Here is a 27,227-nt window from a genome sequence, read left to right as displayed (position 1 = left end):
GCGATACCTCCCCCCGACTGATCAGTTCTGTCTCGTCTGATGATGCTGTAATTAGGTGGTACAAGAATGTCAATGATTGGTGTGGAGGATTCTTTTATCCAGGTTTCGGTTAGTATTATCATGTCTGGTTCTTGAATGAGGATAAGATCGGCTATGTCTGTTGCATGTCTAGAGGCCGATCTGCAGTTTAGGATTATACATTTAAGTTTGGGCGAGATGAGGTTTGAGGAAGGTTCCTGGGTGATTGGGATTCTTCTGAGGTTATAGTCTGTGATTCCTCTAGTGTTTGATTTAGTGGTTCTATGCGGATTGGGGGGGATAGTAGGGATCAGCAATGAGGCGGGAATGAGGGGTTTCATGGGGGTAGGATCATTTGACCGCACCAGAGGGAGTACATCATTCTCTGAGAGCGGATTGGAGCTTCTGATTGGTCGGGAAGAGTTATTATAGGAGGGGTTTGAGGGCCAGGTGGGGCGATGGAGATTCGCATTGGTTGTTAATTGGTTCCTTGACTTGCTAGATTTGAGGTGTCTTGTGGCTCTAGCTCCCCAAGATTGTTTCGAGAAACGATCATTAAGAGTTTGGAGATCTTCTTTTATTTGATTCAATGAGATCATGATCTCATCAAGTTTGGAGTTTTGTGCGGGTACGGGTGGGGTATGTGGCTGTGTTATTGGGCATGGATGTAGATGCATGCAAAGAAGTCAGGCCTGGTGTGAGGTTTGTGGTGGGTGTGAGTGGGGTTGGGAGGGGTGTGAATGCGTGAGATGAGTGGGCTGTCGGGGAGGATACAGGTGGGGTGTGGGGCTGTGCAATGGGTGTCGGTGCATGCAATGAAGTCTGGTCTGGTGTGTGGTTTGGGGACACTGTGCATGGGGATGGTGGGGGTGGTGCGGGTGTGAGTATGTGTAATGGGTGGGCTGTGGGGGTCGGTGGCTGGGATGTGGGTGTGGGAAGAGTTGTGGATGTGGGATGGTGGACTGTGGGGGTAGATGGGTGGGATGTAGTTTTAAGGAGGGAACTTGGGGTCAAGGAGTTATCGGAGAGTCGCATGTCTTCTATGTGGTAGTGGGGTGTCTTATGATGTCTCAACATCTGAAATACGGGTGATGGTCTAGGTTGGGGGGAGTGCTTACTATGAGTGTCGATGTTCAGCAAGGTTGAGGAGGCATAAGTGTTAGTGATGGAAGGAAGGGTTTTAGCCAGAGGGGCATCTTTTATTGTAGGTAAGGGGCGTTCAATATTTACTGGGGGTGCATAGGAAGCTGTAGCTATGTTGGGTAGATGAGGTAGTGGAGATAGGGGGTTGTCAGGTGGGTTGGGAGTGGTGGTTTGAGGTGTGTTAGTGTGGGGGGTAGCCGGGGGGAGAGGCATATGTGTCATCTGCTGGTAATGGTCGGAAAGGGGTGTTGTTGTTGATGGCATGAGTGGACCATAGGCAACTATGAGTATTAGTGAAGGGAGTAGTCTGAGTGGCCGTTTGGGGTTTCAACACTTGTTCTTTGATAATAGGGAAGATGTTATCTAGGAGGTTTAGATTACGATCTGTGGATTGCATGAGGATGGTTCCATTATTATATATGGTGATAGTTGCGGTTGCTTGGAAAAGTTGGGAGGGGGCAATATAGATAACTAGGCCATGGGCAGTTTTCCTGGTGGAAGAGATTGTGAATAGGGTTAGGAGTGCATTCCTCCATTGCAATCTTCGTTTCGTGTAGAAAATAATGTCATTGGTTGTGCGCCCGTCGTGTATTGAGAAGTAGGGATCTGTGATGGGTGTTTCAGGGAGTTGTTTAAAATGTTTGGCTGCGTTTTTAGAGAGTTTGGGGGGTAAATAATGGAGTAGGTGTGTGGGCCTATGAGCTCCATGATATAATCGTTACAGAATTGGCGGGGGTGTGGTATTCCAACGTGTTTGACACCAAACATCCCACAGGTTTTGATAAATCCAAACCAAAGTTAGCATTAACCGCGAGGATTATAATGCACTTAAGAGTATATGGTATGGTTATATCATAGAACACCTATAAGGAGATGGTTCCGAAAGCTGCAGAGGGGCTCAGCTCATGCTAGGGCATCCTCTCACATAAAACCAAGCACTCTGCCTCCAGGATTGTCGAGGCCTTCCATAGGAGTGGCTTATAGGTGTATATGTGTCTATATGTAAAGGTAGATATAGGTATACTATATCTAAGTAAGGGGTGATTACACCACCTTACCCAGGCTGTGTGAACAGACCTGTGATGTCAGTTTGGAAGGCAAACCAGGGCTGGCACAATACATGCTGCAGCCCCTGGTAGGCCTAGGGTACACCTATGCCCTGGGTACCTATGGTACACTATACAGAGGCTCAGAAAAGAGTGACCCAGAAACCAATCTGGTATGCACCTAAACTGCATGGTATCAATTTAGAGAGAGAACAGCTGGGCTGGGGGTCTGTTTAACAGGCCCACAGCCACATTAAAGTAAAAAAAACAGAGAATCACAGCAAAAAGTGGGGGTGACCAAAGGAAGCAGACCCTACTCTCCTACAAGGTCCCTACATGAAAATGGGCAGACAGTGAAGATTCCAAATGGGCAGTACTCCAGTGATGGTAAAACAATCATTTGCATTTAGAGTTTTCTTGACCTCTGCTTTTTCATACCGTTCAAAGACAATGGGTACATGTGGTAATGCGATGTCCATATATTTGGTCAGGAGCAAATTCTCTGCAAGACTTCATAGAGCCCTTATTCAAAATGAGCACCTAGTAGATTCCTGAAACTACATTGCAGCCAGAAGATAAGTTTTAATTTTGGTAATATTTTGGTAATAGTAAATAGTAAACTCTTGTAAGATAGGAACTTTCCGGCAACATTTACCTTTATAGAGAACACACATTAATAAAAAAGTACAGTATTTGATTCTTTCCTTTTGACTAGTGGCTGTATCATTCTCTTCTGCATTAGGCACATTATAACGTTTTTTTCTACAACAATATTCGAATCAATAGTTTAATGGCAAAGGTGGTGAGATTGAAAGTAGAGTAGTACAAAATAATTAAAATTTTGTTTGAGGTTTTCATAAATAATCTCATTTATATTAATTATTTAATCCACTGTAATGTGCTCCATTAATATGGTTTCTGAAATAAACATTGTGATCCATTAAAAACTATGGGCATATTTACAAGGGCTTTGCGCCACAGGAACGTCACTTTTAATGATGCTCCTGTGGCACAATGCCCTGCTCCATATTTACAAAGTGGCGTTAAGCCACTTAACGTAGCTTAACGCTACCTTTGAAATATACCCCTTACTGCAGCACTCCACTGCAGCAAAGAGGCGGGAAATAGGTGTTGCAGTGGACATTCCACTGCAACACCCATTATGTTTTGACATTTCCCCCTGATTTGCAAGGGTGCTGTAAATATGGGTCAGTGCCAAAAATAAGACTAGGGAAAACCTGGTCTTAAACTGGTGCAACAAGGAGAAATTAATAATTTCTTCTTGTTTTGCTGTTTCTATGAGTGCTGCATTCTACAGCACACATAGAAATAGCAAATCGCCATTAGTGATTGTTCATGTGTAGGAAGGTTTCCCTTCCTGCATATAAACATTCATTAAAAAGTTATGTTTTGCAACTTCTATATGTGGTGCATTCTGCAGCACACATAGAAGTTACCCATCGCCATTAGCGATTGTTTATGTGCAGGAAGGGACACCTTCTTGCACATGAGCAATCATTCCTGGCAACGCAGGCACCACTGCGCTAAGGTACAAGGATGCCTGCTTTGGCGCTAGGCAGCTAAATTTAGCGCCAAGGAAAGACAGGGGTGAGCCACATTTTTGTAAAAGCGGCGCATCCCTGCGTTTTCAAACTGTCAGAGCACCGCAGTTTTTTGTAAATAGTCTCCCTATGTGGTATAGATTGCTATGTTAGTCATTTGACAACGGAAAGTAGAAAACACATGAGTGGTCACACAGAAACATAGTTGAGGGAAGACAATTGAAGCTTTTGACTTTCTTTCCCTTGTCAGGGACCCGGCATTTACATTGTACCAATTCAGAGGAAATAAAATGCATTTGGTAAATCCTCCATTCTTGCTCCATAGAAATAAGAAAACTATTTTCCTGACCAGAAGGTTAATCATCAGAACAGTCATTCAACATCCTTCTGCTGAAGTCTAAAAATAGACCAAAATCTAGTACGGAATTGTTCAAAATCATACATCTTTCTTCTCCAGGCGAAAAAACAATTATGGAACACCGAATAGGAGACTGCTTTAATGTACAAAGGAGTATGCTATTTTTAGAAACAGTAGTTTTATATTTAAATAGTATAGGGTAGAAAGGTGTTAAAAGGAGTAAGAAAGAGATCCAGAAAGCTGACTTGCTAGTGAAAGTACTACATAAATCATAATGGTGCTCACTAGTGCTGGATGTATGACGTATGATGAATCTATGCATGCTATGACCACTCATGACCTTACAACGCCGGCATTGCAATGCATGCTTCTTTTACCTCACATGTCAGCAGTGATGTCATTTGAGATGTCATCAGTGATGTCATGAGTGATGTCACTAACCATGTCATGAGTGATGTAATATGAGATGTCATCAGCAGTGCATTGCAGGAGCGCGAGTTATAGTTAGCTCAGCCAACTATAACTGCTGAATTTCTTTGCTTTTGTTCGACTAAAATGTCAGCCTAACTACAACATCCCTGAAACCGGTAGTTTTTTCAGTGAATTTCCAAGGTTTTTTAAATGATTATTTCTAACTATAACATCCCTGAAACCTGTGTTTTTTGCAATGAATTACAAAGCTTTCTTCAATGCTAATATCTAACTACACCTACATAGGTAAGACATGTGGAGAAAGGGGAAAAAAGATGCAGAAAGAAACAAGAGGAGTACAGAAAGATGCAAGAGAAGTACAGAATGAGGAACAGAGGTGCAGAATGAGGCAAGAGGGGTACAGAAAAACACAAGAGAGGTGCAGACAGGAAGAAATGTGCAGAAAGAGGCACGAGAGGCTCAGAAAGAAGCAAGAGAGGTGCTGAAAGAAGCAAGAGAGGTCAGAAAGAGGCAAGAGGGGTACAGAAAGAGGCAAAAGAAGCTCAGAAAGAGACAAGAGAGGTGCATAAAGAGTCAAGAGAGGTGCGGAAAGAGGCACGAGGGGTGCAGAAAGAGGCAAGAGAGATATAGAAAGAGGAAAGAGGGGTGCAGAAAAATATAAGAGATGTGCAAAAAGAAGCAAGAGAGGTGCAGAAAGAGGACAGAATGTGCAGAAAGGGGCAAGAGAAGTACCGAAAGAGGCAAAAGAAGTACAGAAAGAGGCAAGAGAAGTACAAAAAAAAGCAAGAGAAATGATGAAAGAAGCAAGAGAGGTACAGAAAGAGGAAGAAATGTGCATAAAAAGGCAAGAGAGGTGCAGAAAGAGGCAAGAGGGGTGCAGAAAGAGGCAAGAGGGGTACAGAAAGAAGCAAGAGAGGTACAGAAAGAAGCAAGAGAAGTGCAAAGAAAAGCAAGAGAGGTGCAGAAAGAGGCAAGAAGGTTGCAGAAATAAGCAAGAGAGGTGCAGAAATAGGCAAGAGAAGCACATAAAGAGGCAAGAGAGGCTTGTTATTAAAAATAGTCACGGGTAGAGTGCAAAATGGTAGGGCACCAGGCTGTTCATCCCTGGAATCAGAGGTGTAATGCAAGTCCCTGAAGCCCCTGCAGCATGGGGAAAACATTTAGAAGCCTACAAATACTTCAGAGGGCCCCTTCCACCTGACACCTCTTTAATCTACCACCAAACAAACCCTGCCACTTTATCTCACTCTTACTAGATCTTTTTCCTCCCTTCTTTATTCATTGTTTTTCTGTCTTTTTCTTCCTCCATCTTTCCCCTGTTGTTTTTCTGGTCAAAACCTGATGAGAGCAAAATAGGTCACTGTCGCCAGCAATTAGTGCAGATGGGCCCCACCTGCAATCACTGGCTCAAATTTAGCACGGCCAACAGTGATGTTTCGCAGCAAATCTACTCAGCATTCATGTGCCATGAAACTGAAAGCAATTTATCACATGTAATATAAACAGTGATGGAACCATCAATATATGCAAAACATGTAGCTCACATGCTAACACTACATTTGACCATATAAGGACTTATTTTCTTTGTAAGCACATAAAGCAGCCTGGATGTATCACGGCACAGCTTTGTTCCAGTAAGTCTCTTAGTCTCTTAGTAATATCATCAGTGATGTCATTTGAGATGTCATCCGTGATGTTATCAGTGATGTTACTGACCATGTCATGAATGATGTAATATGTGACATCATCAGCAGTGCATTGCGGGTGCGCGAGTTATAGTTAGCAGAACTAACTATAACGGAGGAATTTCTATGGTTTTATACGAGTGAAATGTCCAGCTAACTATAACAGCCCTGAAACCTATGGTTTTTTCAGTGAATTTCTAAGGTTTTTTAAATGCTAATTCCTAACTATAACGTGTCTGAAACCTATGGTTTTTTCAGTGAATTTCAAAAGTTTTTTAAATGCAGGTTTTTAACTATAAAGTGTCTGAAACGTACGATTTTTTTCAGTGAATTTGAAAAGTTTTTTAAATGATAATTTTTAAGTGTTATAATAGTTATATCTATTTTTTGGTACTGATTTTCATCAGTTTTTTAATTGTTCATTTTTAAATATTTTATTCATTAAATATCATTATATATCTTTTATGAAAATTGCAAAAAAAAGTTTTAAAAAAAATTCAAGCTGAAATATTGTTTAATTTTTTAGATTGTATTTTATTAATTCAACATCTATTAATTGTTTTCTATTTTTTTTCACGTCTTTTTGGAGTCGGGCACCCAAAGTGTACCCATCACGATGGGTGCACGGATTCTAGCTGCCATTTTAGACAAGTCGTGAAGTATCCGCGTGCTTTAAGTGACGGCTTAGTGTTTTTTCAATTACATCATTAACATTTAACATTACGTGATGCGTGCGATTGGTATGCGACCGATCCGCGACTCCTGTTTCCGCGAATTCACGACACATGCGGCTTACGGTATGTGACGCTTGCTCGATGGCGGGTGCCGCGTGATGTCATATACGTGCTGGTGCGTGCTGGGTGTGTGACTCCCGCGAAATGTTTGTACGTCTAAAATTATATATATGTATCTTTAATATTCATATCAGGGCAAGACATTATCTAAGATGTTTATAAAAATAATATATTTGTACTTAAAATTAACTTATATTACTTTAAATGTACTTTCGTGAAGTCACGCTCGGTGCGTGCTTCGTAAGCGCAAGTCTGCGGAACCCATGTGACCTGAAAAAATACGATTTTATTATTTCATCACATTTTCAATTGTAACTATTGAAGGACCCCACCCATTTCAATCATTCTTGTTGGAGCATCTTTGGAGAGAGATCTCTGTGCTTACAAGAACCCTTATTCCAACATTTTTTTGGGTGTTTGAAAAAAAAAATACAAAATCATGGCTTCTGGACAACAACAGCAGGAGGAGGAAGTATCTTCGGAAGAAGAATTTCTGTTGGAGGCTCTACGTCCTCAAAGGCCTGAATCCGTTGTGTGGAAGTTCTTTCCTTTCCCACCCGGACAGAAAAAAGTCAATGCTACAAAGGTGACCTGCCGCATCTGCCAAAGAGTGTTGTCAAGAGGTAGTAGTGAGAAGAAATATTTGTGTGGAACTACCTCAATGTACAAACACATGAAGACAATACATCCTCTTACTCTGGCTCGGGAGGAATGTAGAAGAGCTGCAATGAACCCTCCAACTGCAGTTGCAAGCACTTCTGGTACTTCATCAGGCACACCTGTACCGGGGCGTGGCTTGGATGCCGATGGGGATGGCGGCGTGAGCTGGTAGCTCCGCGCACGATCCCGGATATTCTCCTGCAAACTCTCCTGGACGTCGCCTGCGGCACGACACCAGACGTTGGAATACCTGGGGCAGCTGTTGCGACCAGTTTTGAGACGGAGGAGGGGTCCGCTGGGCGACGTAAATCGACGGAGCTGGTCGGGAGCCCGGTGGAGACGACAAAATGGCGGCGGTCCCCGGCGGCACACTGGGACTCTAACTCGGAGGCCCGTGACTGAGAGAGGGCACCGGAACGAGATCCGGGTCCGGATCGTGGCGCACTTGCTTTCTGGAGGCGTGCACCGGCGGGCAAATGGTGAGGGACCCCCCAGTTGGCGGCGCTGATGTGGATGTCCCGATCTGAACTGGAGGCCTAAGATGGCGGCTGGCGAGACGACACCCTGGGAGGTATACCGCGCCCAACTCGTCAACCGAGGGACGTTTTGATCAGTGGAGTGGCTCCGAGCGGTGAACTTGGCGACACGATATCACCCCATAGCGGAGTGACCCCGGAGCAGACACCGGCACTCGGAGGCCCGGGTTCCCCGGGGGAGCTGCGGTGACGTTATGGCGGCGGAGCGGAAGGCCTCGTGGGCCGCAGTGGCCGGGGTGATGAAGCCGAAGCTGCAGCCTGAAAGTGAGATGGGATGAGACGATGATCAAGAGGCTCATGGGCACCCCACAGAGTCTACGCAGGAACAACGGCTTAATAAGCGCCTCGACGATATCCTAGAGGCAATAGCTTCGACGAAAGAGTCGTTGCATCAGGATATAGCACAGGTGGCGACGGGGCTGGGGCTCCTGAAAGCGGACCATGCCAAATTGGTGGACAGGGTTAAAGACACTGAGCTGGCCCTCCAAGACCTGAAACCGGCAGTGGTCACGGCAGAACATAAGCTGAAGGATGTGCTGACCCGCCTGGAGGTCCTGGAAAGGAAGGCCGAGGACTCCGAAAGCCGCGATCGGCGCAATAACGTCCGAGTGGTGGGCCTTCCGGAAAAATCCGAAGGTGGGGACATGGTCGAGTTCCTGGAGAACTGGTTCAGGACTGTGGTCACCCCGGAGGGCCTTTCCCCCTTCTTCACTCTGGAGAGAGCACATCGGGTCCCGGCCACGCCGCCTTTGCAGGGTCGTCCTCCCCGACCGGTGGTGGCCAGAGTGTTACATTTTAAGGACAGAGACCTGCTTATTCAGAAAGCTCGTTCAGCGGGACCCTTCCAGGTGGAGAATAGCATGGTTACTATATTCCCGGACTACGCTCAGGATGTTCAGAGGCGCAGGGCCTCCTATCTATCAGTGAAGAAAGAACTGAGAGATGAAGGGATTCAGTACTCTCTGCTCTTCCCGGCCAAATTGAGGGTCATCATGGACGGATCTACGCAATTTTTCCTGACTCCGGAGGAGGCCTGGACATGGCTAGAATCGTACCGAGCTGGCACGGACCGAAGAGGAAGGGAGGAGTGGGGACGACCGAAGCCGGTCCAGGTGCGCAAATCGCAGAGAATCCGCAGGCGAAATAGGACGCTGCTGAAGAAACAAACTGACCAAATGGCCGCCGACAATCAAGGAGCTCTGGTGGCGACAGCGGTGATCACCGGCTCCCAGAAAAGTGGATCAGCAATGGGATCAAACTCTGAGGAAATGGAGGAGAAATCTGGCCCGGAACTTTCCGATGTGGACGGTGCTGGAGGCCCTGTGATCACGCCTCAGACGGCGGACGAAATTATCGGGGAATGAACCCTTTGGAGCTGAGTTTACTGGGAACTGGCCCTGCTGAAATGGATATCCAGAGTATCCATTGGTGCTGGACTTCAGGTGACGCACTTTCGTACGGGATCTGGGGCTAGGAGTGAAGGCGGCGCGTGCCGCCCGTTGGTCCGAACCCGCCCTATTATCACCCTTAAGGCTTTCTGTGGTGGCTACCACAGATTAGAATTGTGTGCATTGTTATGGGAGTTTGGATGGGGGCTGATATGTTATTGGGTCCTGTTCTGGGGGGGAGGGTTGAGGGAGTTGTGTGGGGTGTTGTGCTTGGGGGTCAGTGCTGTTTGGGTGTGGGCGGAATGACTGGGGTGCTGGAGGTGTTGAGAGGTGATCACAATGGGGACATCACTTGATTTGAAATGTCTTACATGGAACGTGCGTGGTTTGCAGACTATGTCAAGACGCCATAAGGTGCATGCATACTTGGTGCAACGTGGCATCCAGATAGCCCTGCTTCAGGAGACCTATCTTACCAAGCGGGAATGTATCGCCTTGCAGAGAAGATGGCGTGGCCAAGTGTTCGGCACAGCATACTCTGCATTTGCCAGGGGGGTCTTGGTGTGGGTGCGGGCTGGAGTCCCCTTCCAGGCTACGAACCAGGTCATAGATCCGGAGGGTCGATATGTGGCGGTGGAGGGTAGACTGTATGGACGAGATGTAGTACTTTGCAGTGTTTATGCGCCTAACTCGGAGCAAGCCAGTTTTATTTGAGAAACTATCCGGTTCTCTGGCACATTTCCTGGCAGGACAGGTCCTTTTGGGGGGTGACTTTAACTCGGTTGCAGACCCACTGCTGGATAGGTCACATCCCCCATTGCATTCCTCCCCGGTCCATAGGCTAGCTACACAGAGGAGGGCGTGGCAGAACCAATGGGGCCTCATAGATGTCTGGAGGGGACAACACCCTACTGATAGGGACTATTCCTACGTTTCCGCACTCCATGAGTTGCATGTTCGGATCGACTCGATCCTCTGTAACGCCACAATAGCAGCCCTGGTATCACATTCGGAATACTTGACTAGGACCATATCAGATCATAACCCCCAGTTGGTGCACATCAAATGGCAACGTACTAGAACTGTAGTTCCCACATGGAGGTTGAGGCCGGAGACTTTGGAAGATCAGGGTTTTAGTTCTGACCTCCGAGCAGGTATCGAGGGTTATTTTGCCGACAACGATGGGATGGCCACCACTAGGGCTTTAGAATGGGACGCGTTGAAAGTGGTGGTCAGAGGGCTGTGCATCGGAAAGTACTCCGGTGTGCGAACGACCCTTCTTGCTGACGTAGACAAGGCGGAGGGGGCACTGCGGGACTTAGAGCGCCAGCGGCCAGAACATCCGGTTCTGCACCGACAATTATTGGAGGCGAGGGAACGAATGGCCGTAGAAACTGAAAGATTGAGAAGTTATGACTACCGGCTATACATGACAAAAATACATGTGGAGGGAGATAAGGTGGGGACGCTGCTGGCAAAATTGGCCAACCCAATACCCAGGTGCTGTCCGATCCTGAGTGTGCGCGATGAGTCGGGAGGGATGGTTTGCTCCCAGACTGCTGTTCTTTCCTGCTTTCTGGACTATTACACGACTCTCTACAGTAGCCAACTGGAAGTGGGGATCCCCGATATAGAGGGTTACCTAGCAGAGATTCAGCTCCCTCCACTGGATGAGGATAGTGTTAAGGATTTGGGAAACGCGATAATGCTTCAGGAAATTAGAGGCGCAATCAAGCAGATGGCTCGGAACAAAACACCGGGTGTGGACGGCCTACCGGTGGAATTTTACGCTCAATATGTCGATGTCCTGGCGCCTAGGCTGCTGATGGTATATGCCGAGGCGCTAGAGCTGGGATACTTACCTCAGTCGATGAGAGAAGCGCTGATAATTCCACTCTTGAAGCCGGGTAAGGAGAGCGGTGATGTGACCTCCTACAGGCCGTTGTCCATGCTAACGGTGGACTATAAAATTCTGAGCTGCATTCTGGCTACCAGACTCTTGCCTCACATGACCACGCTGGTCCATACCGATCAGGCCGGGTTTATCCCGACCAGGAACACATCGATCAACTTCCACTGCCTTGTGCGTGTGTTGGACAGTCCAGTGGACCCGGACCAGATGTCGGCAGTGCTGTCTGTAGATATCGAAAAAGCTTTTGATAGCTTAGAATGGAGCAATCTCGAAAAAGTGCTGGAGAAGTACGGTTTGGGTGAACACTTTGGACGCTGGACGAAAGTCCTTTACTCCTCGGCATCTGCCAGAGTGAGGCTGGGCTCGGTGATCTCCTCTGACTATCCAGTAAGGAGAGGGACGAGGCAGGGATGCTCTCTTTCCACGCTGTTGTTTGCATTGGCGATGGAACCATTGACGGCCCAGGCTAGAACAGGGAGGGCCTATGCCGGTGTGCTGAGCGGTGGGTCCCCACAATACATCTCACTCTATGCGGATGACTTGCTGGTGTTCCTAGAGGACACGGCTGTGGCCCTGGATAGGGCAACTGAGATGCTGTCGCTTTTTGGGAGGTTATCAGGCCTTAAGGTGAACTGGAGCAAGACCTGCCTCTTTCCGTTGCGGGAGGCTATGCCCCGGCCGCAGCTGGCCAAGGACATTGTTTGTGAACCTTTGTACTTTACCTATCTGGGGGTCCGCATTTACCACAGCGCCGATAACATGCTGGAGGGGAATGTGGGACGTTGTGTATGGGCCTTGAGGGGCTGTATGGCATTCTGGGCGACCCTTCCCCTTTCGGTACAGGGCAGGGCAGCGCTGCTGAAGATGGTGGCCTTGCCTAGGCTGCTTTATTATTTCCGCACGCTGCCGCTGTGGATTCCACAGAGGGTCTTTAAGGAGTTACGCACCATGACGATAGATTTCCTGTGGGGCCACGGACGGCGCCGTGTGGCCCTGACTACGCTCCAGAGGCCGAGAGCGGAGGGTGGCCTGGCGGTGCCTAATTTTGAGCTATACTATCTGGCGGCGCAGTTGCAGATCCTTACCCAGAATGTGGCGAGAGAGTTCAGAGGCCCTGCCCAGGCCAGAGGGGAGGGGATGCAGAGACATGTGTTGTCTTATATTGTCATGCAGCAGAAACTCGAGTTGCGCGATCTGACGTTGGAGTAACAAACTCTCCGTTTGTGTTGGAATAGAAGCCAGAGGTGGGTGGGGGTGGTCCACCCATATGCTCCTGAGATCCCATTGGGTATATTGACGGCACTGCCGCATGGTGGGGACTGGTCCCCGCTCCTGGATTGGGAGGATCTGGGTCTCCACATGGTGGGTGACCTTTATGCCGATAGTGAATTACTGCCTTTCCGGGTGGTGCAGGACCTTTTTGGCATCCCGGATGGTGGTTTCCTCCTCCATGCGGCCGTGACGACGGCAATCCGTAAACACTGGAAGATGGGACAGGTAGAACCCGGCACGACTGCGGCCTGCCAATATGCGGTAATGGCGGCGGGCACTTTCAAGGCGGTCACTTGTCTCCATTCCCGGATGTTGACTGAGAGCTTAGAACCACTCACGGTATTGAAGCTGAAATGGGAGGAGAGCATTGGAAAGCCCATACCGGATACGGTTTGGGGCCACATATTACGAAGGACGTGGAAGGGGAGTAGAAATGCCCGGTTTCAGCTGGTACACTTTTTTTTGTTGTGCATAGAGCCTACCTCACCCCGGGGAAGATTAGGAGACACTTCCAAGTTCTTGGGGCGGTATGCCCTAGATGCCTGGCACCTGCTGTAGAGTTAGACCATATGTTGTGGAGCTGCCCGCAGTTGGGGACTTATTGGTTTGAGGTGGGGGAGCTGCTTAAGGCAATCACTGATCGACAAGTGGAGTTTGACATGGCAACCTGTTTGCTGCTTTGGTTTCCCCACACAGCTAAAACAAAGATCACTAGCAAATTTATCGACCTGGGGCTCATATTAGCACAGCGGGAAATCACATGGCACTTGAAGTCGAGGGAGGGCTCGTCCAATAGGAGGTGGACGACTGAATTACAGAAATGGGCCTAGGGAGAAAGCACAATCAGGTTTCAGCAAGCCACTCGGACGTCCAATGAGAAGAGTAAGGAGATGGCAAGGGCGTGGGAGGGGCTGGTGCAAGCGCTGAAAGATTATTTGCTGGAGGATGGGGACAGGGATGAGTAACCACTTAAAGGTTCCATGAGACACAAATGGATATACTGACACCCAGATCTCTTCTGACCATAAATGTATATGTTAAGATAAGGCCCACACCAGCAGCGACACTGAAGGGGGGAGGTGGGTGGGAGAATTGGGGTTCTTCTTTAGCAGTGCAATTGTTGGGTCGGATGATTGTGGGGATGTAGAAAAGCAGATAATGGTTCACGCAACTGCCTGATGAAGATTACTTTTCTATGCTTTTCTTTCTCCTGATTTTCGTTTGTTCCAGACATCATGTGGCTATCGCCGCCCGACCTCCGGGTTGTGGGCCGAACGGCTGTGTTATGTTTTTGATATGATCTGTTGACAGTCATTACTGGATGTCGAAATATTGAAAAGTAAGCTTGTATATCCCACGATTCTGCAATAAAAATATAATTTACAAAAAAAAAAAAAAATAGGGAAACCTGTACCAGATATTAGGCCAGAGTTTGCCTTTCAAGAGCAGCACTGCGTCAAGTGCAAAAAACTGATTTGCTTAGGGGGGCAGTCTGTCGAAGCAGTTTGTGCTGCGCAAAGGAACCATCGTTGCTAATTTTTTGTTTGCTTTCTTTTATGGAATGGAAAATGATTTCTGAAGCTTCCTGTTTTTTCCGGTCTTTTTTTGTTTTGGTTTTTAAGAAAACACCCAAAAAATACAAAATTGTTCAGAAAAATAAAAATAAAATATGAAATAAAAACAAAAAAAAAATTAAGTTCTTATCAGAACTACCTTATCTGGTTAAAGAAAGAACTATAATTGTATGGTAATGTGTGAAAGTTTGGTTGAATATATATGTTGAGCATGAATGACTGAAAGAATATATTAGTAGTGTATGGTGAATTTATAGGTGAAGATTTATGAAAAAGTACTGCAGCGTTGCATTGCGCTGTGGCAGTTCCGAAGCAAAGAGATGTGACATATGTACATAAATATGTTTCAACTCAATGCTTCCCAAAGTGCAGCCATGTGGTGACACAGACACCCTTGGACTATGGTGCAAGAATGTCTGTGTTGTGGGGAGATTGTTTATTGTGCAGGAAGGGACACTCTCCTACAAACAATCAGTAAAGGCATTTTCCTCCTTCAATGTATGCTGTGGAATGCAGCATGCATTGAAAGTGAGAAACATGAGGAGAAATTAAAATGATTCTCCTTGTTGTGCCTTGCTACACTAACTCTAGCATGCCACAGTATTCACGCACATCTACAAGTTAATGATTTCTCATAAATCTGCAGATGTCTCTTGTTCTATGAGTGTTGTGTGGAAAAATCCACAACAACACTTATGGAAGGCCCTTTCAACTCAAAGTGCTGTGTATGAAGGGGTTGTATTTACAAGGAGAAGAAAAGTTACGCAAGGTGGCTTTTCTTCTCCTTGTAAACATGTAGGAGTGTCCGGCGCCATTTCTTAAGTATATGACTTGTAACTGGAGTAAGTTCAGTGCTGCAAATAGAGTGTATGCTGAAATGATAAATGCTTTGGTTTTGGTGAAGTGATATAATATGTAGATAGTGCTGGATGGGTGATTGGAGAAGTGCATGATATAGACAGGAGGATTCCAGACAGCCATGACTATTCCCTCCATTTTTTCAGGAGAGACTCAACAGTCTGTGAGGGGTTAGGGGACCGCATACATTGTGCACATTTGACTGTACCACTGTTTGTCTGAATGCCTGACTCATTATTCAAGAGCATAGACAGTGACTGGGTTCTCAACTGCTAGTACTTGACAGCAGGAAGGGTTTATAAGCCCTTATGTGTCCGCAGAGAGATTAAACAAGGACATGCTTCTGTCAGAATGATTGTAGGAGTGGACACAGACTCACAGTGTGATTCCAGACAAGCATGACTATTCCCTCAACTTTTGTAGGACTGACTCAGTAGTCCGCAAGAGATTAGGGGACCGCATACATTGTGCACATTTGACTGTACCACTGCTTGTCTGAATACCTGACTCATTCTCCAAGTGCATGGACAGTGACTGGGTTTTCAGACTGCTAGTACTTGACAGCAGAATAAGTTTATAAGCACTTATGTGTCAGCAGAGAGATTAAATAAGGACATGCTTCTGTCAGGATGATTGTAGGAGTGGATACAGACTCACAGTGTGATTCCAGACAAGCATGACTATTCCCTCGACTTTTGCAGGACTGACTCAGTAGTCTGCAAGAGATTAGGGGACCGCATACATTGTGCATATTTGACTGTACCACCGCTTGTCTGAATACCTGACTCGATCTCCAAGAGCATAGACAGTGACTGTGTTCTCAGACTACTAGTAGTTGACAGCAGGATACGTTTATAAGTGCTTATGTGTCAGCAGAGAGATTAAATAAGGACATGCTTCTGTCAGGATAATTCCAAGACTGGACACAGACTCACAATGTGATTCTAAAAAAGGCAAGACTATTCCCTGGACTTTAGCAGGAGAGACTCAGTAGTCTTCGATACGGTCCATCACATGATTTTAGTGGACCGTTTGGAGGCCTGCGGGATACAAGGGAAAGCCCTTGACATCTTGAAAGCTTTCCTTACTAATATGGTCCAGGTCATGGCACTGGGGAGTTCAAATCTAAACCTTTCATGCTACCCTGTGGGGTTCCCCAGGGATCCTCCCTGAGTCCCACCCTTTTCAATGTTTATGTTTCCTCACTGGCCCCAGTTATTCGATAGTATGAGTTTGAACTTACATCCTACGCGGATGACACGCAGATTGTGGTGTCACTGCTACCAGGTAAAGAGGATGGCGTTGCCAGTATATTCCAGCAGTGTATGTTAGCGGTTGGTAAATGGATGGCCAGAAACTGTTTAAAATTAAATTCGGCTAAAACCGAAGTTTTACTTTTCGGCTCCAGTGATAACTTTTGGTGGCCTGAAGGGATGGGTATTCTCCCCATTCCTGTCACGAAGGTCAAGAACCTAGGGGTTCTGATCGACGATCAGCTTACCTTTAGGCCCCAGGTTAACGCAATGACACCATCCATCCACTTTACATTGAAAATAATCTGGAAGATCCTTCCTTTTTTACCCGATGGGTGTAAGAAAACAGTGGTGACCGCCCTGATTTTATCCCGCCTGTATTATTGCAACAGCCTATTTCTTGATGCTCAACAGGGGCTTCTGAACAAATTACAGGCCCTGCAAAACGCAGCAGCTCGACTAATCACAGGCTTACCAAAGTTTGCATCCGTTTCCTAGGAATTGGTGAAGCTGCATTGGCTCCCAGTGGGGAAGCGGATCTCTTTCTAAGCCTTGTACATAGTCTTCAAGGCCCTTTGAGGTCTTGGCCTGTCGTTCCTAAAACAGTACTTCCAATGGTACAGGCCTGGAAGACATCTTAGGTCATCTAACATGGGGCTGATCATGACCCCCCGGACAAGGAAAGCGCGCTTGGGAGGCAGGAGCTAGGTCTTGGAGGCAGCCAGGGCTTGGAATGCTCTGCCTTTGGCTCTTAGACAGATTACAGATTTGATGGCCTTTCGTAAAGGTTTGAAAACATGGCTTTTCTTACATTAAACTTCAGGCTTAGGTGAGGGGATCTTTCATTCCAGCACCAGAACACCGTTTGGTAACAGTGCGCTCCATAAATGTTATAAATAAATAAATAGTCTGGAAGTGGTTAAGAGACCGCATATTCTACACATTTGACTGTGCCAGTGCTTATCTGAATGCCTGACTCATTCTACAAATGCATAAACAGTGACTGGGCTCTGATACTGCTAGTACTTGACATCAGGATACGTTTATAAGCACTTTTGTATCTGCACTGAGATTAAATAAGCACATGCTTCTGTCAGAATGGTTGTAAAAGTGGATACAGACTCACAGTGTGATTCCAGACAGGCAACAGCATTCCCTGGACTTTAGCAGGAGAGACTCAGTAGTCTAAAAGGGGTTAGAGTACCGCATACATTGTGCACATTTAACTGTACCAGTGCTTGTCTCAATGCCTGACTCATTCTCCAAGTGCATAAACAGTGACTGGGTTCTGATACTGCTAGTACTTGACATCAGGATAAGTTTATAAGCACCTATGTGTCTGCAGAGAGATTAAATAAGCACATGCTTCTGTCAGAATGGTTGTAAACGTGGACACAGACTCACAGTGTGATTCCAGACAGGCAACAGCATTCCCTGGACTTTAGCAGGAGAGCCTCAGTAGTCTAAAAGGGGTTAGAGTAATGCATAGATTGTGCACATTTAACTGTACCAGTGCTTGTCTGAATGCCTGACTCATTCTCCAAGTGCAGAAACAGTGACTGGGTTCTGATACTGCTAGTACTTGACATCAGGATAAGTTTATAAGCACTTATGTGTCTGCAGTGAGATTAAATAAGCACATGCTCCTGTCAGAATGGTTGTAAAAGTGGACACAGACTCACAGTGTGTTTCCAGACAGGCAACAGCATTCCCTGGACTTTAGCAGGAGAGACTCAGTAGTCTAAAGGGGGTTAGAGTACTGCATACATTATGCACATTTAACTGTACCAGTGCTTGTCAGAATGCCTAACTCATTCTCCAAGTGCATACACAGGGACTGGGTTCTGATACTGCTAGTACTGGACATAAGGATAAGTTTATAAGCACGCATGTGTCTGCAGAGAGAATAAATAGGCACATGCTTCTGTCAGAATGGTTGTTAAAGTAGACACAGACTCACAGTGTGATTCCAGACAGGCAACAGCATTCCCTGGACTTTAGCAGGAGAGACTCAGTAGTCTGGAAGGGGTTAAGGGACCACATACATTCTAAACATTTGACTATACTGCTTGTCTGAATGCCTGACTAATTTTCCAAGTCCAAACACACACATAATACTATGCAAAGTGTATATTAAACAACATTTAAACACATTACAAAAATCTGCATTAAATATTTCATCATTAGAAAATATATCACTAACTTCAAATGTTATGAATTATATTTTGTTTAAAAACAAATCACCACATAGAACACCTCACAAATTAATAACACATCTTTCAAATTGATTTGTAGATTTTGAAATATCTGAATCACACACCAGATGTTCATATGCACACAATGAATGTAGTGCACTGCTCTTAGCAAAACCAAAAAATGGCAAACTTTCCCTCTCATTCTGCACACATATTCCTGTTAATATCAAATCCCATTGCTTCCCACATTATTTCAAAAGCTAACACACATTTCTATTGGTTACACATTTCAACCCTTGCCAAATGACATACCTTTCAACCCAACCCCCATTCTGCTTAATGCCTGTTACCATAGTAACAGTTCATGGAACACTCAACTGAACATACCGGTCACAAGTTCAGCACACAATGTTACAAATTTAAACAGCAAGTGTGCTTGACTTTCCAAAGTACAAGCTTATCTTATCCAATGTACCTTTCAGAAACGTTTTACTAAACAATAAGAAACATGCTTTTAAAACACAGAAACATGCACCCTGTTTTTCAGTGTATAATGTTCTCTTTTTTAAATAATTTTTTTAAACATCTTTATTCAAGTTTTTTCACCAATTATACAATGCCCCCCCCACCCACCGAAGACCAAGGTCTTGTTCCATACAAAACTTTTAAAACCATGTTAATACATACAAACTTTCTGTTATCATTTCGCTTATAGGCCGACATAAAAGAGAAAAAGAAAGAAGAATATACATAGATATCGCAAAGTGGGGAACCAGTAAATACATAAATATCTAGGCTTATGCTCACTAGGGTATTTGACAGGCATCTAAAACCCACAGATTAAACTCCATCTCTAGGTGTGGTCTTGTATCCACGGCAGTAGTGGGCTCCATATCAGCATACCTCTTTTCTTTTTATTAATCCCCTTGTTTTTATATATGGCCACCTCTACGCTACATGTCGCTAGTAATCTTGCCCTCCATTGGGTAAAAGCTGGTGGATTTTGGTCTAGCTAGGATGAGGCTATGCAGAGTCGGAGAACAGCCCTGGCCACAAAAATCAATCCCTGCATATGTATAGGCCGCTGGTTTTTAGCTACTCCTAGCATTATTTCTTCAGTTGAAATGGAAATTCTTACGTGAAATATCCCAGATAAGAAGTCAGATATTTCTATTATCAGATTAGCTAATGTATTGCAAGAGGCAAACATGTGTATAATGTCAGCTTCATACAGTGAGCAGCGCGGGAATGTTGTTCCCTTTCCTGACACCCATTTTGCAATTTTATAAGGGGTATAGTAAAGGGAAAAAATGTTTTATAGAATTGTGCTTGCAATTTAATGGACATTAGACATGTTTATGATAGTTCATACGCAAGCTGGGGGGTTGATGGCTGTACCCTTAATTTAGACTGCCAATCAGCTAGTTGTTTGCCCATGTCATCTGGGAGGGTTCTACTTAATGTTTCGTATATTTCCCCGATTTTAGAGGTGGTTTTCCTACATTGGGTTTGTATTGTGGTGCTATTTTGGAATTTTTCCCGTCCCCCCACTTTCTTCAGTAAGAAATCCCTAATCTGCAAGTATTTAAAAAAATCCCTATGACTGATGTCGTATTCGGAGTGCATCTCTGAGAAGCTTTTCAGAACATTTGGTGTATAAAAGCAGCCCAGCTGGTTGATACCTGCCTCTATCCACCTAGTCATACATCCATCCTGGAAAATCACTGGCAGATCATCATTGCAGCTAACAGGTATATAGCATGAGTATCGACCCAGCCCTAGCATTTTTTGTATATTACTCCAAACTTTATATATGCTTGAGATGGTCTTAAGTTTCACTTTCTTAAAGTATTTATCATTGACATGCCACCACAAGCACCCCTCACACCCCTCCCCCAAGATAATTTCTTGCGGTGTTGGAATAAGGTGGTCGCTATGTTTTTTGGATATAAGAGTCACACAATATTTAGCCACCGTCGCCCAATAGTATAACTTAAAATTGTGCATAGCTAGTCCCCCTCTTTCTTTAGGCAGCATAATCCATTTAAGTGCACGGTGAGGTCTCTTAAAACCCCAAATAAATCTAGAGAACATAGTCTCAATGGTTTTAAAGTACTGAGGAGAAAACTCCAGACATATTGCTCGAAAAAAGTACAGAAACCTGGGCAAAAAAAGCATTTTAATTACATTGCATCTGCAGCCGATGGTAAGATGCAGATTATCCAGTCTGGCCAGTTCTTTTCTAGTGCGGTTGATCAGTGGATCGAGGTTTATACTAACAATGTTATCTACCTTTACACTTATATTGACACCGAGGTATACTGAATGATCTACTACCCTGTTATCCCTCATCCTGATTTTGCCATTGATGACAATCCGGGTTTTCCCTGAATTCAGTTTATATCCAGATACATTTCCAAATCTCTGGGCCGCCTCCTCAATCACCTCCATAGCCTTATTGGGATCGCTGGTCACCAATGCGATATCGTCAGCATATGCTAAGACATTTGTGTCGTGGTCAAATACTCGAATAGGAGGCACTTAGGGGTGATTTTCAAGTTTACGGAGGAATGCATCAATATAAACAGCAAATAGAGAGGTGAGCAGGGGCATCCCTGTCTTGTTCCCCTAGTAATTGTAAATTTCTCCGACAAGGTCCTGTTAATCATAACGCTAGCACCTGGGTCAACATATAGTCCTTGAGTGGCTTTAATGAATCCCCTAGTAATTTTGCAACTCATCATAGCTGCCCATAGAGACTTCCAGGAGACCCTATCGAACGCCTTTTCCGCGTCAAGTAGAATAAGTGCCATAGGGTCTCCTGTTGTTTCTGTGTAATAAAATAGTGAAATCACTCTTTGTACGTGATCCGTTGTTGACTTCCCTGGGATAAACCCATGTTGGCGAGTTGACACAATTTTATGACTAATTGGCGCTTATCGTGCAGCCAGGAGTTTAGAGAACATTTTGGAATCCCCATTTATCAATGTTATGGGGTCCTTGTTTTTTTTTTTAGGAAGACCATGATTTTCGCGGCTGACCAAGAAGGAGGTGGGTTCCCACCCCAAAATATAGAGCTGAATAGTTCTAACATAACTATTTAAAGTTGATCTGAGAACTTCACAAAAAACTCGGTTGGTATCCCATCCACCCGGCTGCTTTGCCATTTGCCAATGAGTTCAGGGAAAGCAGAATTTCATCCCAACCAAGGGGGTTATCTAGGCTATCTTGATCTTCTTCATCCAGACAGATGCCCTCGCATTGATCTAGGTATTCCTCGGGGTTCTCCTGGTCTCTGTCTGGCTCTTTATATAGTTCTTGATAGAACCGCTGGAATGATGTCCTAATTTCAGATGCTTCTGTTCTCAGCCCACCATCTAGATCTTTAATGCACTTTATAATATTAGCTGTCATCTCCTCTCTTGTACGAACTGCTAACTGGTGCCCAACTTGTTCACTAAGCTCATATGATTTTTCCTTATAGACTGCAGCTTTGGTAATGGATTTCTCTGTAAAGATCTCTGATACAAGGTTTCTAGCAACGGCTACCCGCTCCAGTTCCTCCGTTACCTGCCCTCTTTGAGTAGCATTGATTAGGACTGCCTCTGCCTTGCTCAGGTTCTGTTGTAGCATAGCTTGTTGTGCTTTTCCTTCTCGAGTGGTCCTGACAGAAAACTGAAGTGTTTCTCCTCTGATGCCTGACTTCATTGCGTTCTAGTATGTTTATCTAGGGACCTGTATCGATACTCCTATTTCTGACCTTTGTCCGGTTATAATTCACTAATATCCATACAACGGCACAGAAACCCGTTTCATAAATTAGTCATAGAGCATGCTGTCACATTAAGCAAGCACTATTCCTCCAGCCCCCTAGAAAGCACACCGAGTTCTTAAACAAATCCAAGCCTCGAGCAAACCTGGGAAATCCCCGCCTGCTATGTTTTGATTTAGTCCGATAACTCCTGTAAAGCACTGCAAGAACGCTCAGTTCTTAGTGACATCTTATTGACGTCTTATGTCCATCCTTACGTCAAACCCAGCACCTCTCAGGTATAAATATACCAACGCTGCCCTAAGCAGAGACACGGTGGTGATGAACCTGGAGCAGTGACTACTTGCCGGAGAGCCCAGCTGATGCGATAGCCCACGGACACTGCCCCTCCCCTTTTGACGCGCTGAGGAAGACGCTGTCTTTTCTCTTGCCGAGAAATCCAGCCTCCAGCGTTTCCAGCCCACCTTCGCGGGTGACTGGGATACCGAGTCCTGAGAAAGAGATACCAGCCCTCCAGCCTTCTAAATCCCAGGTACTAAACTGACTAAACCCTTATAGAGAATTCTTGAGTCAGATTCTTGGCAAAACAAACTTAACTTAAACTGCTACTTACTTACTCCCTCCCATGTATTAGGCTTAGGTCAGGTACACCGGGGTAGGCGTAGCTAGAAGCACCAGTTGAGTACGATTAGTCAATGTATATATGTATGTATATCTTTTATCCATTTTAAAGTATCATATGGCTAAGAAACCATATCAATGCTTTTACAGTATTATTTTATGATCCTGCTTTTACTGTATGCACTTTACTTAACTATAAGTATTGCAATCGTAGCGATTCATTTCTCTTGTATGAGAAAAGAGACTGATCAATAAATAACACCTTTTATTGAAAACGCCTGTCTCTTCCTTTTCTCTACAATCTGGTGAAACTAAGTATGCACATATTGACTGAGTAAAATAGCTGTCTTTTGTTTTCACACGACTCTAGAGATATACTCTTGATCAGGGAGAGCAAAGTTGTCATGTTCTATGGTTGTCAGAAACTAAATCCCTTCTTGTCTATCCAGGGAGGTTAAACTCCTCCTCGCTTATTCGAGAAAGTTTGTAGTGAACTCTGAGCTAGCTGGCACACAAAACTTAAGTCTAATATCGTCAGTAGAAGACCTAGTTAACCACTGTCCTACGTCTATACTATTGAAGATATTATTCCAATGCGCAGAGACTATTGGGAATATAGGAACTACACTACATGGCGCCCAACGGTTTGGTAAGGCGATAAATCTAACGCAAAACATTAGAGTAACTCAGTCGTGCTTTTTCACACAGACCCTTTCTCCCGTAAATACTCCAAAGACGTCTGGAGTGGGTCAAAGGTTAAAATCCGCCAAACTTAGTAGGAGGAGACTCCTATGTATGGTTTTTGGTTTATTCAATGTTGAAGGATACAGTGTTCCAAAATATTGTGCATCTAATCTTTGTTTCCTTGAAAACCTGATCTGCAACAAAAAACCTTCTTGTCAGTAAAATGTCAGACAGCGAAGGAGAAAGGGAGGCAGCTAGAATAGCAGCTCAACTCCTAGCAGATGACACAAGTCTCCTACAGCAAGACCCGGGTGCAATACTCATCCCGGTCAGCATAAGAAAAACTATAACTCTTAAGCTAATAGAAAATGGACTGACATCGAGAGGTGGTACAGTCATATTCGTAATTGAGGCACATGAATATCGGCAGACAGAGGTATTCTATTCATGGATAAACTTTCCAGCAGCAAACGCTGTCACACATGAGTTCCACTATTACAAAATAGAGGAACCACCGGATGAGTACACTCCTTTCGAGGAGGTGGAAATACCATTAAAATACCAAGAGCACCTGCTCTGGTTTAAAGGCGCCCTAAAACATAATAATCACATCACCAGGCTCGGTCCACTAGGTAGACCAGGAGCAACGTGGCCGGTTCTATCCAGCTACACACCACATCCAGACATTGAAAAAATGTCTATACCAGAACTTTTAACACAGCTTAAAATACTGTTTAAAATACATAGACAACTAGTCCAATATGTAATGCGGACTTCAACAGTCCAACCAACTATTAATGTTCCACAGCTGACCCCTCATCAGGGGAACACAAATAAAATCACACCACAGAACATACAGTCCTGTCTAGGTAAAGTACCTGCAAAACGGGAACAAATTCCATTCTGGTTAGCACAAAAAATCACCCAAATAGAGGCGGTATTTCCGGATACTACCCCTGTTGAGGTACACAGAATTCTGACTATCTGTCTTCCAATGGGGATCGCACCACATGTGGAGGACTGTGACACTTGGGGCACAGTCTTTGCTTCCATTTACACAAAAACACATGGTGTTCCGTCCATGGCGGTAAAACCTGATGTGCTAAGACAGATTCAAAATGAATACGGTCCAGAACCTGCTTTAACTCTGGGTATGAAATTTCTGAAAGACTTCAAGCAGGTCTCGGCTATATTACTAGCCAACATAAAAGGGGAAGCAGCATCTGTAGCGATCCGCCAGAAACTGAAAGAAACAGATATAGCAGAACAACCATTTGAACTTGCCAGAATCATAAAAAAATCCTATGAAGAACTAGGAAGAGATAGTTTGGGTGGGAAACCAGTGAAACCCCAACTGTAGTGTAGTCTTCATCTCTTCATTTATTCAAATAAAGATCTTCACAAACAGTCTAGCCGCCAACACGTGTTTCGTCTATTGTGGTATCAACCACAGACTTCTTCAGGGCTATAGCTAGGCTACCAATCAATTGTCCTAAAAAAGAAAGTATCGACCAGCTAATAGTACATATAATCAGGATTATAAATTCTGAGGCTTCCTGGTTGAGTATATCAAGAAATATTATTAAAGTCTCCAGCGTCATGGAAGTACCCCAAAGCACCAAAGAGAACTAGGCCCGAGTAAAGTCCGGCATGAAAGGCAGAGATCGGCGTGCAACTATCACCCAGCCATCCATTCTTGTGTATATAGTTATAAGGAAAGTATATCATGACAATGTCCAAGTCCAACTATTAAATTAAATCAATTGAGGTGTCCTCTAAATCCCGTAGCTTGTTATTTCACATATCAAAAGAGAAAAGAGGACCTGGGGGAGAAAAAGCTAAAAAAAAGAAAAGAACCAAAGCAGGTGCTTAAGGAATAGATTGGTTATTGCTTTCCGATACCCCCGATGCCTGCCGAAATAATATCTTTCAGAGCCTGTTCAGCCTGTATCTCTGAAGAGAAAAACATTGTACAGTCCTGTGACACTATTTTCAGTTTGGCTGGATTTTGTAGCAAGGCAAGAGCCCCTGTATTCTGGAAGGGAGTGATCAGCTGCCGTAGCCTCTATCGTCTTTCCACTGTGACGTGTGCAAAGTCTGGTTTTGCAAAGAAAGAGAACCCCTCCCAGTTCCTTTTTTTGTTTGGTTGGACCAGATCATAGACTGCCTGTCCCCACATAAAATTGCCAAAAAATATCAGGATGATTCTGGGAAAGGCTTGTTCCTTGCGAGGCTGTTTAGGAAGTGATACCGGGACTCTGTGCACCCGTTGTATCTCCTTATCCCAATCCCACTGTGTTAGCTCTGGGAAGGCTTTTCTGAACAGCTTGATGATAAAAGTCCGGATATCGCTTCCTTCGCTATTTTCTGGTATCCCAAGGATACGGAGGTTGTTCTGGCGTTGGCGATTTTCTGGCTCTTCGAGCTTCCACATAATGTTGGTGACCACCTTTTCTTGTGATGAAACCTGGGTTTGCAGAGAGCCCACTGTGGTTTCCAGAATTTCTGTTCGGGTCTCTACCATAGTCATTCTTTCGGCAATCTCCGTACACGTTTTGCCAATTTTGCACATAGATCCTTGTAGCTTCTTCGCTGCCACACGGGCAACCCAGTTCTCAGACTTGACCTCATTGTGGAAAGTGCTGAAAGATTGTAGGATTGTAGCTAGTGTTGGCTCGGGTGCTTGCGCAGACTCCTTCTGTTTGTCTGCCCCTTCTAGTGAGCCCAAAGCTTCTTGCCCATCTATTGGCAGCAATTGCACATCGGAATAGTCCGAACGGAAATCAGTCTCGTCCTCGGTATCCATCTTCTGTGCTGTTTTCTTCCTATCAGAAGACCTTCTTTGTTTTTTTTGGTTTTTTTTGCCTTTGTGCTGACTGCTTGCAGAGGTATCAACTTCCTCAGCATCGCTACTGCAGCTATGTGGTCCTGAGGAGTCAGAGCCGAATGACTCCTCATTTACTGAAAAAAAGTTTTCCGTAGGGGTTGGAGACTGATATCCTAACTCCGTGGCATCATGAAGGGCCATCTGTACCTCTTTAAGTTGCTGCCTCGTTTGAAATTCCTCTCCCTCCGAGGTACATTTTTCTTTGCTCTGTAACACTGGCTCAGGTAAGTTAAAAATGTCATTGACCAACTTGTGCTCTGACTGTTCCTCATTCTTTTCCGGGGTTGTGCCGCCCACATCAGTAGTCCACAGGACTGTTGTTTCGTTACTTGCCCCCTATGAAACATGCACCTCACCGTTTGATATGCTATCCTTATACATCAGTTTTTTTTATTTCAGCTTGTTTAAGTCATGTGAGTCATTTAAATTGTTACCCTCCGGGTCCTTTGCTGTACCAGACTTTGCCAAGGATTCCGGTGAAGAATCTGTCCCCTGGTCAACATTATGTTTTTTAGAAAATATTTTGGCTATGATCGGTTGCCTTTTGTCTGCCATTAATGTATCCTTAGCCTGAAAG

Source organism: Lissotriton helveticus, chromosome 8, assembly GCF_964261635.1.
Source record: "Lissotriton helveticus chromosome 8, aLisHel1.1, whole genome shotgun sequence".
Classification (NCBI taxonomy): Eukaryota; Metazoa; Chordata; class Amphibia; order Caudata; family Salamandridae; genus Lissotriton; species Lissotriton helveticus.
This window is presented reverse-complemented; position numbering follows the sequence as displayed.